The sequence below is a fragment of the Sciurus vulgaris genome (assembly GCF_902686455.1).
Source record: "Sciurus vulgaris genome assembly, chromosome: 2".
Taxonomy (NCBI): Eukaryota; Metazoa; Chordata; class Mammalia; order Rodentia; family Sciuridae; genus Sciurus; species Sciurus vulgaris.
In genome coordinates this window covers 44,441,216-44,455,340 of record NC_136462.1, presented here as the reverse complement: position 1 = coordinate 44,455,340, position 14,125 = coordinate 44,441,216, and positions in this window count along the sequence as shown.

Here is a 14,125-nt window from a genome sequence, read left to right as displayed (position 1 = left end):
GGACATTTTGTGTCCTGTTTTTTCTGAACGTGGACATTCTGCTTTTCACAAGGTATTACGTTATAAGTAAGCATATAAGTTGTAATCTAAGAGGTATTTTTACCATCAGGATGGTTGTGGGGGATTTCTTGGTAAGCTTGCTAAATAAGTATTTTTATTTCCTTTGGTCATATTCCCTAACAGTTGGATGGGTTTTGAAAGTATAAAGATATTATAGATGCCCAGGATGATTTTAAAAGATAATTGGGTTGACTTTTCTCTGTGGGTATAATGTTAGTTGTGTATAACTCTGTATACTGAGCTTAGATGTATTTGTTGCATGTTCTAACATATATGTGAGATGATCAGATCATACATATACTTGATAGGGTAGATTACTAGCATTCAGTAGAGATATTCCTATGATTTTTTACCCCCAGTGCTGGAGATGAAACCCAGGGCTTCATGCACGCTAGGCAAGCACTCTACCACTGAGCTACCTCCTCAGCCCCAGTTCACTCCCATGATTTGAGTGATGTCTGGAGTTGGAAATGGGCGACAGGTCTAGAAAGAGATTAAGTTTAGCAGATAATTCTTGGTGTCACTCATTCTTAAAAACAAATGTATTTTGTTTAAAAGGGAGGGGCACAGGTAAATAATAAAGGAAGAGAATGATTGGGAAAGGAGAAAGAAAACAACAGATTGGACTGAGTTAAATCAAATGTAAAGTAAGTTCTGGGCTACGTAATTTTAAGGACCTTTCCAACTGTGGACCTTATCATTACATATTCTGTCTGATTCTTGGATCTACATAACTGCTATTCTATGCTTTATCTGGACTATAAATGTTCTGTGATCAAATCATTCTAATTTATAATTAGATATGCATATACATATTTGCTGAAATTAAATAGAAGCCTCTCAAAAACTAAGGTAGGTCCCATGCTGCTTCAAATAGTGAGAGGTTGGTTGACCTACAAAGAGACAAAAGACAGCTCCAGAGACAGCAGTGCCCAGGGAACTCTCCAACACACCCTGAAAGAAAATTAAACGCATGTTAAATTAAACGCATCTATTTTTCTTCCATTTGTGATGTCAGCAGGAAAAGGAAGTTACATGTTATTATGAGGTCCCTAGCAAACATACCCAGAATGAAGAATAAAGGCTTACCGACATAAATACCACTACCATTTATTTCATCTCATACAATCATTCCTCCCTATTCTAAGCATTGGATTGCTCCAAAGAACTATAATAACTATAATGACTAATGATTAGTATATAGAGCGTAAAAGGTAATTTTGTTTAGTGGGTAAACAAAATTAATGTCACTGAAAAGTAAAGCAATAGCCCGTCTTTACACATTAACATCTTATAAGGAAGTCAGTTTGGGCATAACAAAAAGTTCTGGTTTGTTCATTGTATTGGGTAGAATTTGTGTTTTTGAATTTGTTTGACCCGAAGGTCTTAGGTCATTGTGCCTTGAAACCATCTGCTTCTGAAGGCTTTTCATTAGCCTCAATTTGCATCCACTTGTGTGATGGATATCCATTGGTCTGAGCTGGAAATTCATTTTTCTTGTGACATAGGCACTCATGGGTTAATTGCACCGGTTGTCAAAAGGAACTGAAATGGCTCCTTCTAATAACATTCAAAAGCATCTTTGCACCTGGATCAGTTAGCATTTTCTATAGAAAAAACTATACCAAACTAGCTATCTTCAAACAACCATTTATTTACTCATTCTGTGGATGAGCAGTTTGGGCTGGGCTCAACTGGGACATCTTTGCTCCATGTGATGTTGTCTGGCCTCACAGGAATTTACAGTCAGTTCATAGTTGATGGCATTATTCACATGTCTGGTGGTTGCTGGCTATTGGCAGTTGTTTATTCCTAATCATGTAGGATACTCTATAAATGATGTCCTCAGGAGAAAATGAAGGTAACTAGGCTGTGTGTTTCTTAATGTCCAACCAACTATTCCAAGCTTATTCACGTGAAATTGATGAGGATTTCTATAAGCAGCAAAAGAGGAAAACTCCCACATGTAAGTGGTTTTCAAATCTTTGTGAATGTCATGTTTGCAATGCCTTGGTGCCCAAATCAAATCACGTGTCTAAAACTTATGCTCAAAAAAGTAGAGAATTATATTAATCTCTTGATGGGAAGAACTGTAAAGTCACATGTAAGGGAACATGCATGTGAGATACAGTTTGCAATCATTTTTATAACTTAACACATATTGATTTCTAGTGCACTATAAATCACTGACCAAAGATGGCACACACCTATAATCCCAGTGACTTGGGAGGCTGAGGCAGGAGAATCTCAGGTTCAAAGCCAGCCTCTGCAAAAACGAGGCACCAAGCAACTCAGTGAGACCCTGTCTCGAAATAAAATACAAAGGATGGGGATGTGGCTCAGTGGTCAAGTGTCCCTGCATTCAATCCCCGGTACACACACACACACACACACACACACACACACACAAATCACTGACATAGAAGTCATATAAAGATTTGAATAATACCTTTTTTGGAACGGTGACTTGTACAGATTGGGCATAAAACCATATACCAGATTAGCTTCTGACAGTATTTAGCTAGAACTACATGTGACAAACATGTACTACCATGTAGTTATTCTTAATCACTTAGGATATCCTATACATGATGTTCTAGGGAGAATCTGTATGAGCTCTAAGGAGGTGATTGCATGACCACTAACACTAGGAGCAAAACATTAAGGCAGATTAAGAATTTTTGATGGTTTAGACCTGGAGTCAGCAAATTTTCTCAGTAAAGGGCCAAATAATAAATATTCTTGACTTTGCAGGCCATACATGGTCTCTATCAAATATTCCATATTTTTAGGGTAATATTTATTTATTTTCCATATTTTATTGGTGCATTATAATTGTACACAATGGTGGGATCCGTTGTTACATATTTATGCATACAATGTAACAATATAATTTGGCCAATATCATTACCTAGCATTTTCCCTTTCCTCCCTCCTCTGTTTCTTTTCCTCTACCCTATTGTCTCTCTTCAATTTCCATATTGGTTTTTTCCTCCAAACCTCTAAAATGTATAAGAAACATTTTTTTAGCTCATAAACCAAATGAAAACAGACTACAGGCCTATTTGTCCCGGGGTTTATAGTCTGCCAAATTCTGATTGGGACAGTTTTCAGTGTCTCCATTTGTTCTTTTCTTCTTTTTCTGAATGGAGAATAGAGTTTTTGTGTTAGGAAAGAAACCTGGCAGAATTTCTGTATGCCTGTTAGTAAAATGAGTTCTGCAATCACTGGATAGGAAAGGAGGAATTCCCTGTGCTGGGAATATAGAGCCTCGCAATGTTTTCCTCCTGTAACATCTGTAGCCTTTCATTAAGGTATATGTACTATCCATTTTGATAGCTACTGCTAATATACATTTATAGCCTGAAGACCTGGGTATTGTACCAAGTCCGTTTATAAATGTTCAAAGGGCCTCGAAGAATTGCTGAATTTTCTTTTACTTTTTCTGGAATCCTGGGTTATGTTAGTTATAGGCAAGACATGAGTCTACCACTTGATCAAATTTTGAATTTTCCCCATCACTTGTTTACTATGGAATTTAGTTTTATTCATTCATGATGCAAAAAATACTGGGTCACTTTTACCAACATCCATTGAGTGGATTGTGGTACTTCCAGGCAGTGTCAGGAGATTGTCAGAACCCATGATTGAAGAAAATGCCCTTGTAATTGCCTATATTGCTTTTCAGAAGGTTAGGCTGATTGTTATGAGGCAATTATAGCCTATGTAAATTGAGCCAATTTTCCTTCCAAGTTTGGTGGGGATAGATGTTGATTTGGTGGAACTTTTCGTAATTGAGGTAATAAAACTTGTTTAGCATGTGATTTAGCAAGGACATGGTCATTGGTTTCCAGGGTAGTATTTTGTCTTTGAGCTTCTACCTTAACTGATGTGAATTTTCCAATGTTAAGTAACTTTTGACAAATCATTAATGTCTTCAACATTTTTGATCAGGTTGCCTTTGTTTCCATAACATCCCAAGGTTATGAAAAATTCCTGAAGTGTATCTACTGTCTGATCAGTGCTTACCATCCCTTCTTTTGTCAGATGAAGTCAGAGCAATTAGGTAGGTCATCACTTGGGCAGATTGAACATTAGATAGTAGAGCAGCTTTGATAGCTGCATGTTCTGTGGTGACAGCATCTGCTACCCAGGAAAGGCCATTGTCATTTTTTAAGATAAAAAACATCTGTAGTACTAAGTTAGGATTGACTAAGATTTGTTCTGGGCATTCTTGTGTATCTAGCTTATGCTTTTTCCTGAAGTGAATAATTTATACAGTAAAGTACCAGTCACAAGGAGAGCTCAATGAACTTTCACCTGAATGTACATATACCTGTGAAACTACTTCCTAGATAGAAATAGAACATTTTCTAGCACTGCAGAAGTTTCCTTTGCTTTCTTTCCCAGTTAATACATACCCTGCTTTCCCATTCTGATTACTATCACTATCAGTTAGTTTAGCTTATTCTTGAATTTCATGGTTTCTTTCATAAGTATGTCTGTGAGATTCATACATGTTTTCTGCATATATCAGTAGCTTGTTATTTTTATTGTGTGTGGCAGTCCATCGTGTTTATATACCATAATTCATTTATTCATTCTGTTGATGGACATTGGGGTAGTTATCACTCTGTTGTGAATAGAGCTGCTGTTTATTTTGGGTGGGAAGATGTACTAATTTCCCTTGAGTACATTTCTAGGTAATAGGGGCATATATTAAGCTTTATAGGAGCTGGGTAGTCTTAATTCCCAAGGTACCACTAAATAGTCATGGATTCCTCCTTATGCAGAAGAGGGGTAAAGGGTGAAATTAAAATCTGAACAATGTTAAATTGTAACAGTAGAAGCATTTCATAATTAGTAAGGCAGCTGACACAGAAATGCTGAGTGTTGCCCAGAAGTGCCTGGGATTGCAGAGCATATGGAATGCAAAGAGCCACGTTAGAGGTCAGCACTAGCCAGCCTAGTACAGGAGGTGGGCCATTAGGCTGTTGCTGCCCCCAGGGTAAGGCAGGGAGACTGTGCTGTGGCCTACAGTGGAAGAGATTTGTTCGTATAAGTTTCTGGTGTGATCCTCTCTGCCAAATTAACACTCCTCCTGGGTAGCGGGCTTTTCCTGAACAATTGGAGAGAGGTGTTGGCATGGTGAGGGATATGAAAAGTGTAGGGTTGCTGGAGGAGAATTTTGCTGTTTTTGCATCACAGGTGAGAGGTTCTGGGATCATTCTTAGTAAGCTCTTTTTTTTTTTTTTTTTGAAGGGTATGGGGACCAGGGATTGAACCCAGGGGTGCTTAACCACTGAGCCACATCCCCAGGCCTTTTTATTTAGAGATGGTCTCGCTGAGTTGCACAGAACCTTGCTAAGTTGTAGAGGGTGGCTTTGAACTCACAATCCTCCTGCATCTGTCTCCCAAGCTGCTGGGATTACTGGCATGTGCCACCATATCTGGTTCTTAGTAAACTCTTTTAAGGACAATTCTGAAAAGTCTTTTAGTCATCTTTATTTGGGACCTTGAATATAATGGAATAGTTTTTGTTTTGGGAGATAATGGAATGCCTAAAGACAGATTGTGACCAAAATTGTGTAGTTATAAATTTTGTAATTATTGTGCAAATATGTAATTACAATTTTAATTCACATAGACCAAAATTAGATAGAATTGTAACTTTTTTGTAGATACTGTGTGTCCCTTTCCTGCCAATATCTATTCTTTTATTTCTTTATTTATTGGTACCAGAGATTGAACTCAGGGGATCTCAATCACTGAGCCACATCCCCAGCCCTTTTTGTTTTTCATTTTGAGAGAGGTTTCCCTAAGTTGCTCAGGACCTTGCTAAATTGATGAGACTGGCTTTGAACTTGAGATCCTCCTGCCTCAGTCTCCTGAGCCACTGGGATTAAAGGCATATACCACTGTGCCTGGCCACACCAATTTTTAAAAGAGATTTGAAGTCTCAGAGCAGAACACAGCAGTAAATTATCTACACATTATAGAAGTGTGGATCTTAATGGAAAAATTGAATCCTTAAAATCATTTATTTGGACATTGAGAAAAATATGAGGGTGATTCCACACAGGCTGAAGTCCCATGATTTTTGCACATGAAATAAGTAAGCACCAATGTCCTTAACTACACTAGTTACTACAGAAGGTTGTATGCATATCCACTGTCATTTACTAATGGAGGGATTGGAAAACAAGATAGTATTTGGGTAGAAAACACTAGGATTCCAACAATCATAATTCTATTCATTGCTCTGAGTTTTTAAGCATATCAGTGATTTTTTTCTTTAGATTTATTAGTTAGCAATGTGAACATTGTAAAAATAAGCTGAAATTGTTTTTTAAAAAAAATGAGTACAAGTAGAAGTAGCCCTTGTTCTTAAAACAACAGCAACAAAATTGGTTTTGATATGAGGTATTAATGTAGGAGTGTTCAGAAGTGAAATGATTGGATTGCGAGAGCTGTAACCTAGTCAGCCCATCCTAGTTGGAATGGATTGGGTGGTAACAAAGCAGGTGGGATGCGGCTGGAGGAGGTTGGTCACTGGGGGCCTACCCTAGAAGGGTACTTCTGCCCTGCAGAGTCAGAGTCCCCCCACCCCCCCCGCCCCACTTCCTGATGTCCTTATTAGCAGAGCAACTTTGCTCTTCTGAGCCCTTTGTCCATGATGTACTCTCTCATCTTGGGCTTGGAACAATGCAGTCAGTCATCTATGAACTGAGACTTCTGAGCCCCAAATAAACTTTTCCTCCTCTAAGTTGTTTTTATTGGGTATTTTGGTAACGGTGACAAAAAAAGGGTAACTAAAATGATGGAATTGTTTCCTGAGATTTCTTCAGATTTAAGTAAGTCGGCAGTGCGGTGCAGCTTAGGAGTTGAGTGTTTACAGATTTGAGTAAGTCTTGGCTGATTTAGGCAGGAGTTTATTAGGATCAAGGTGAATCTTAATAGGGTCAACATTAATAAGCATAGTCCTTAGCCTTTGGATGTGGTTCTTATTCTTAAGCTGTGTCCCTTCTAGGGTTTCAATAGAATGTTCAAACTATTTACCAATCCCCTCTAAACAAGAGATTGAATCCTTAACTCTGTCTTTTCAGTATCAGGCAGCAGCTGTTGCCATCTCTACTCAGCTCTTTCAGACTTTCTGCTGTTGATTTTCACTGGCTTGCTTGGATTTTTGCCCAGCACATGTGCACTTTAGGAGTCAACCAAGGATTTGAGAGTCTGTATACAGATATGAGGGATTCCCCCACCCACTCATCCATGGCTCCTTTCTTAATGGGATTTCCCTGCTCAATTTTCAGTCCTTCTGAGAGCTCTAATCAATGATCACTTATTTTAACTTCTAAGCCCATCACAACTATCCTTTTCCCTTGAGTGTGTCCTCCATATTTGGGAAGTGCCGTGGATAAATGTGTATATCATCAAGCATATTTTTCTCCTTTTAAAGTGTGAATATTCTCAGTTTCTGCCTGATTTTGGTCATTCTTGAGTTAACTGACTTTTAGATTTCTTCAGAGTTTATAATTTTTACTGGTAGGAGGAATTGTCTGGCATAAAATGGAGATGCTCCTTGACGTACAATGGGGTTATATCTAATAAACCAATTGTAAATTAAAAATATCATGTTAAAAAATTCATTTAGTATACCTAACCTTGCCAGACACAGTGGAACATGCCTGTAATCCTAGTGGCCTGGGAGACTGAGGCAGGAGGATCACAAGTTCAAAGCCAGCTTCAGCAAAAGTGAGGTGCTAAGCAATTCAGTGAGACCCTGTATCTAAATAAAATACAAAATAGGGCTGGGGATGTGGCTCAGTGGTCGAGTATCCCTGAGTTCAATCCCTGGTCTGCCCTGCCCCCCCAAATATATACGTATACGTAACCTCTTAGTTAGACAGCTTTTCATCACTGTGACCAAAATACCCAACAAGAGCAACTTAGAGGAGGAAAAATTTATTTTGGGCTCATGGTTTCAGAGTTCTCTCAGTCTGTGGTCACCTGACTTCATTGCTCTGGATCGGAGGTGAGGCAGAACATCATGGCAGAAGTGTGCAGTGGAAAACTGCTGACCTTGTGGCAGCCAGGAAGCAGAGAGAGGTCAACTCCAGAATATGCCAGTGACCTACCTCCTCCAGCCACACCCTACTGACTATAGTTGTCACCCAGTATTGTAGTTCTTTCCAATTACTAATTCATCAAATGGATTAATTCACTGGTTAGGTTATAGTTCTCATAATCTAATCATTTCACTCTTGGACATTTCTTCATCAATACATGATTTTTTGGGGAAAACCACATGTCCAAACCATAACACCTACGAACATCATAGCTTAGCTGAGCCTACCCTAGACATGCTCAGAATGCTTACATTATCCTGTAGTTGGGCAAAATCATCGGACACAAAGGCTATTTTATTAAGTGTTGAATATCTTGTATAATTTGTTGAAACTGTACTAAAAGTGAGAAACAGAATGCTTTTATACCATCATAGAGTTGAAAAATCCCAAGTCCAATCATCTGTATTTCACCATTCCTGGAAGCTGGGTGAGAAATAGCAGTACAATGGAAAGAGAGAGGGAGTCACACTTTCATTTTAAACCTTCTTCTTCCTTCTCTTCTACTACTTATCTTTCTACCACAGACACGAGCCTAGAAATGGAAGAACTCCATAAGGGGAAAGAAAAAAAGTAGGAGGTTGTGTTGAAGAGGTAGCTCAGAGTTTGGAGGAGAAAGACGACTTCTACTGCATGTAAGTCTCCTTTCACAATGAACTCATAAAATGCTAAAGGGGTGGTTCCAAATCCGACTACGAGTGTTGTAAACTAAGAGGCACAGGTCCTACTCCATACCCACTGAATCAGCAGGTGGAGGAAGGGCCCAGGTGATTCTGAGGGTTACCTGAGATTGGAAACCATTACTAAGGACAAGAGGCCTCAACTATTTCTCGAGTGCAGGAATGGATGAATGCATGTGCACACCGGCCACAGAGAAATCATTCACACAAGTTAAATTTGCCTCCTCTTTCACAAGCTGCTTCTCCTGCATACTGTGTTTTTCAAGACTTGACCCAGTGCTGTGGAAAGCATCAGCCAGAACGTGTTTTGACACTGATATATGATGCCTCGCTTCATGGGAAATAGTTTAGGAACAGCCAGGAAGTCTGAAGTCCATTGAGAATGTGTTAAATGTGAGGTGTCCTGTTAGGTTTCTCAATCTCTCAACAGTCTTGAAATTTGTTTGTCATTGGTCCAGTTTATATGCTCCTGAAAAAGGTCTTTTATTGTCTTACATCTGTCACTTAAAGATATCCTTAACTCAGGAAACAAACCTCACTTATCTTAGAACTGTTTTACTTGGATCGAAAAGCAGCTGAATTCAAATGCTTTATGATGCCTGAAAAATAACACCCTAAGGTACAGTTCTAAAGTGACTTTGAAATCCTCCCCTTTTAATAAGAATCTTTCTCCTTTGGGAGGATAATTTTTTAAGAGGCAATAATCTTGTTCTTGGCTTAACCTAAGATTCTTTTGCCACTAAATATTGTAAATAAAGCTCTTGCTTGTAAGATGAACATACATCAAGTTTTAGGAACTTTTGACTTCTAATAAGAAAAGGGACATGTGCTTCACAATGAATTGATGACCTATTTCTGTGATTGCATTGAAGGTCTTTGATTCAGGGCAGGGGGACCATCCACAGAAGGGCTGATCCAGGGTGTGACAAGCTATGGTTCCCATTCTCCAAGTGCTAAAGATGATATGCTTGTCCCTTAATGGATTTCTGGAAGGTATATCACTGTATCTTTACTATTTATTTATTGCAGTAACTCTAATCAACAAAAAGAAACTGTGTGTGTTATGATTTTTTTTTCTCCTTTGAAGCACAATCAATAAACCGTGGTTTTGTTTTTAATTGGTTCTTCTTTTTCTTTTTCTTGTTACACACTTAGATCTGGATTTTCTCTTTTAGATTATAACTTCCTGTAAAGCAGTAATGATGATTTTTTTACTGACTTTTTTTTTTTTATGGTTCTGGGGATCCAACCCAGGTATTATACATTCTGGGAAAGTATTCTACCACTGAGCTACATCCCAGTCAAAGGGAGAAAGCAAACAAACAAACAAAAAAAGAATAAAATCTAGCATAAGACTATCAACAGAAAATTTTTGAATACATATTAATAAGTATTAATTATTAATCACACCCTTCATTTGAAATCATGGATTATACAAATAGGGCTAGAATTCACACTTCTTGACTCACTTCTTATAGAAAAACAACTACATAAGAGAGAATATTTGAAAACTTTATTAACATTTTGTTTCTCATGTTAGAGTTTTCTAAAGTTTTTACTCAACATTATTGCTTTATTTAATCATCCTTCTGGGATAAGGAATTAAAAAATAGAGAAGCAGAGTGAGATTGAAATGTGTTCTGGGCAACTGAAGAATTTTATTCTTTAAACTCTGCCCCGGCCCGCAGAACATCAACGGGTACCTGGAGGGGGGTGCTGGGATTGAAAGAGACAAGAGACACGAGAAATGGAGACAAGACAAAAGCCTGATCAAGTTTCGTTTATTAGAGGAATAAACACAGTTAATATAAAGTACAGAAACCAATCAGAGTAAAGCGCGCGAAGGCAAGACTAGTCTCGCGCCAGAACTCCAATAAGGAAGTGTAGTTGTCCAATCATGAAGCACCACGCAATCTAGTGTGATGCACCTGGTATAGTCTGACAGGTGTGTAAACAGGTAATGGCACGCCCCACCAGCATCTGGCAGGCGCCATCTTAGCTCAGCATGAGGCGAGGCAGGGGGCGTGACCATGAGTCAAAGCGCCTGACCATGAGCCTAGGCGCGTGACCTTGAGGCAAGGCAGGGCGCGTGACCTGCCGGCTCCGGACAAAACTCAAATTATATTGTTCCTTTTTACATCTATATGAACAAAGTTTCATGAAATGGTCCCTCAGTTTCCTGTTTTAATGAAATTCTTTGTAATCTCACTTTTTTTTTCTCCTTTAGAATGCTAAATGTCCACCTTCTCTAGAGTCTAAATTAGGTGCATCTTGAATTTATTTCTTAGAACATAAGAAATCTTTCTCTCCCCTATAAGCTGTCAGTACCATTTATATTTTAAATGAAAGGCAACCTTTTTCCTGAACGAAGAACTCCAACTTTCTTTGGGGATTATCTAAACAATGTCACGTGTCCCCTTTTCTCTGTTCCATCTTTACACAAGAAAGCATAAATCATGTTGCCCAACAAATAAACACAACTGACATGTTATTTCTCTTTCTATAGAGACATCAGTTCTTTAATCTCTTATTTCTTGTAAGCAGACCTACTTTAGAGGACCAAAATCCTAATGTATACACAATGGCATTCTGTAAGAAAGAAAACTCTAATGGACCTGTATGTTAGAGAAATGTAATATAAAATGACTACGTGAATACCTTTTGCTGTTTGGCTTCTCTCATCTCGCTTGGCTATAAAAACCAGAAAGCATTCCCACTGAAAGGAAAAGAGCAGCCATCTCAGAGGAGAAACCTCGCCATGAAGTGCTGGCCATATTCAGTGCCAAGAACCCGAGACTCTCTTTCAAGCATGATGTTTTGTAGTTAAGGTTTTATAAGAAGTTAGCTTTCACCTATTAAGAAAAGAGTGATTTAGAAATAAGGGGGAAAGAAACAATTTTGCCCCATTCATTCTTCTTTAGTATAAACATGGTATGAAGCTAATGCTTTTTTGGCATTACATGAAGCTCTGAACTAGCAAAAGAGGGGCCATTAAAGCTCACCTGGTCTCAGAGGTCTTCTATTCATAAAAGTTAAATTGCAGTGGCTGACACTCAGTGGCCAAATTGGGCCCAGGATATTGGCAGGTACTTTTAATTGATACAGGTAGCTCTATCAAAATAAAAGTCATTAAGCTGGCTGGAGGAAGCCTCAAAGGAGAGCAGCTGGGGAGCCTTTTCAAGTGTTTGTCAGGGAGGAGCCCTGTGATAGGGGTCTTCTTGTGTCAGTGCTTGATTTGTGAACCTCTCAAGGCAACCCAGGGGTATCTTCTGGAGTCTAAGACAAGAAGGGGAATATTCTTCCCAAGGAAATGGATTTTGCTATGATTCTATCTCATTTCCTCTTGTTCAAGTGAATTTCCAGCATTCATCCTGCAGGCAGTGCAGCAAGGCATACTGGGACTCAGGTTTGGTATGGCAACTGTGCAGAGAGCCTCTGGGTTGGATGAGGTGTTTGCTATGGCCTTCTGACACAGGAAGATAAGACCCAGGCAATAGGTGGTAGGTATGCCTCCATTCCAAACTGAGTGCTAGGCCACTAGCAGAGGACATGCCAAGTGGGCAGGATGACCTGGAGCCCAACACCCACTTTAAAGACAGAAAAAGCTGATGTTTGCTAATAGAGTTTCCTGGGAGAGGGTTGTTCAGGGAGATGGTGCCCTGTGCAGGAGCGGCGAGGATTCCACTTGCAGAGCTTGTGTCCTAGGAGTTGGGGGACTCACTGGACTGTTGCCTTAGGAATCTAAAGGTGAGAAGCTGTGGCTCTGCTGTTCTTCTGAGGCAACAGGACAGAGAGTAGAGCAACTGTGCTCCTGGGAACTTGCCACACATCCAACAGGGGGAGGGGAAGGCCCAAGGACATGTGAGTGTTTCTTTCTTAGAGCAGCAGTGGGCAATATGGGGAGAACCCTGCTAGAGACATTTTAAATTGCCCAAAAGGACTGCCTAGATGAATGATGCGACCCTGGCTGGGCCACTAGATTCCATGAGGGAATAAGAGTTGAGGGAAAAAGAAATAAATACAACCAACCAAAGGCAATTTACCTTAAGAGAATCATGGTCTGATGTTCCCACTATGACCTCTAAAGAACCCATGAAGTACCCCAAGAAAAGTGTTCAGGTTTGATCATTCACCTAATTTAGGGAGCATCATGTTAAATACCAATCTCACCAGAGGAAATCAACCCCAGAAGATACTGGGGTTAGTCAAGATCTTTTGTGGCCCTTTCCCTTCCTCACGCTGTGCAACCAACCTTCTGGAGCCAGAGGCCCCTGTCGTGTGTGTGTGTGTGTGTGTGTGTGTGTGTGTATGTGCGTGTGTGTGTATGTGTGCATGTGTGTATTTATGGAACAGAGGTTGTGATGGCAGAAATAGGAGAAGCAGACAAAGAAGCGGAGAGGAATCTTCTTCACGGTGGGTCTTCCAGCTGCAAAGCCCTGGTTTCTAAGTGGAGAGAAGCTTCAACTGAAATGTAGTTCAGAATTCTCCCTGTTATGTAAGACTTGGAATTTGATTTTGTGATGTTTTTGATTAGAGGACTTTATATTAACTAGGTATGGGTGGATTCCTGCCTATATTGCTTATTATAACTTTACTTCTCTGAGAATTAATGATAATATAATCATGTGACTATGACATTACCATGGAGAGCGGTGAGTAGATAAGCTACTCACTGGAGATTCCATCGACGAGACAAGGAACAATTAACCTCAGACAGAGGAATCGAATGGGAAGCAGGTTGAAAAGAATACATTTGTTTTCTAATTGTACCATCTCATCAGTCAGATCTCCTTCACTGATGTCTCCGGAAAAATTGAGAAATTACATTAAACAACTCTTCTTCCACACCTGGTGTAGAGAGATTATTTTGCTTCTGAAATGCATTTGGGTAAATCAAATAAATGATTTCTGGAGCAGCTGAAAATGTAATTAGAGAATTTAGAATACATGGTAAAGGAATACGCGAAGCCTCTCCAAGACATGCAGACTGTATATTAAATGTTACTCTGTGCAGGATGGAGGTATGTTTCCTAATGAACATCCCATCAGGGGGATATTCTAGATGTAAAAGTCAAAATGACTACTTTTATCCAAAAGAGACATTATGTGTAGAGTTGTTGATGGCAGCACACTGCCACTTTAATAGTCTCATTTTAAACATTCCCCAATACTTTGTGAGATCACTTGTAGCTTTTTTTTTTTTTAATGATGTGTTAAGTTCTCAAATATCCAGTCAGTAATCTGTTCGTGAAGTAGGTT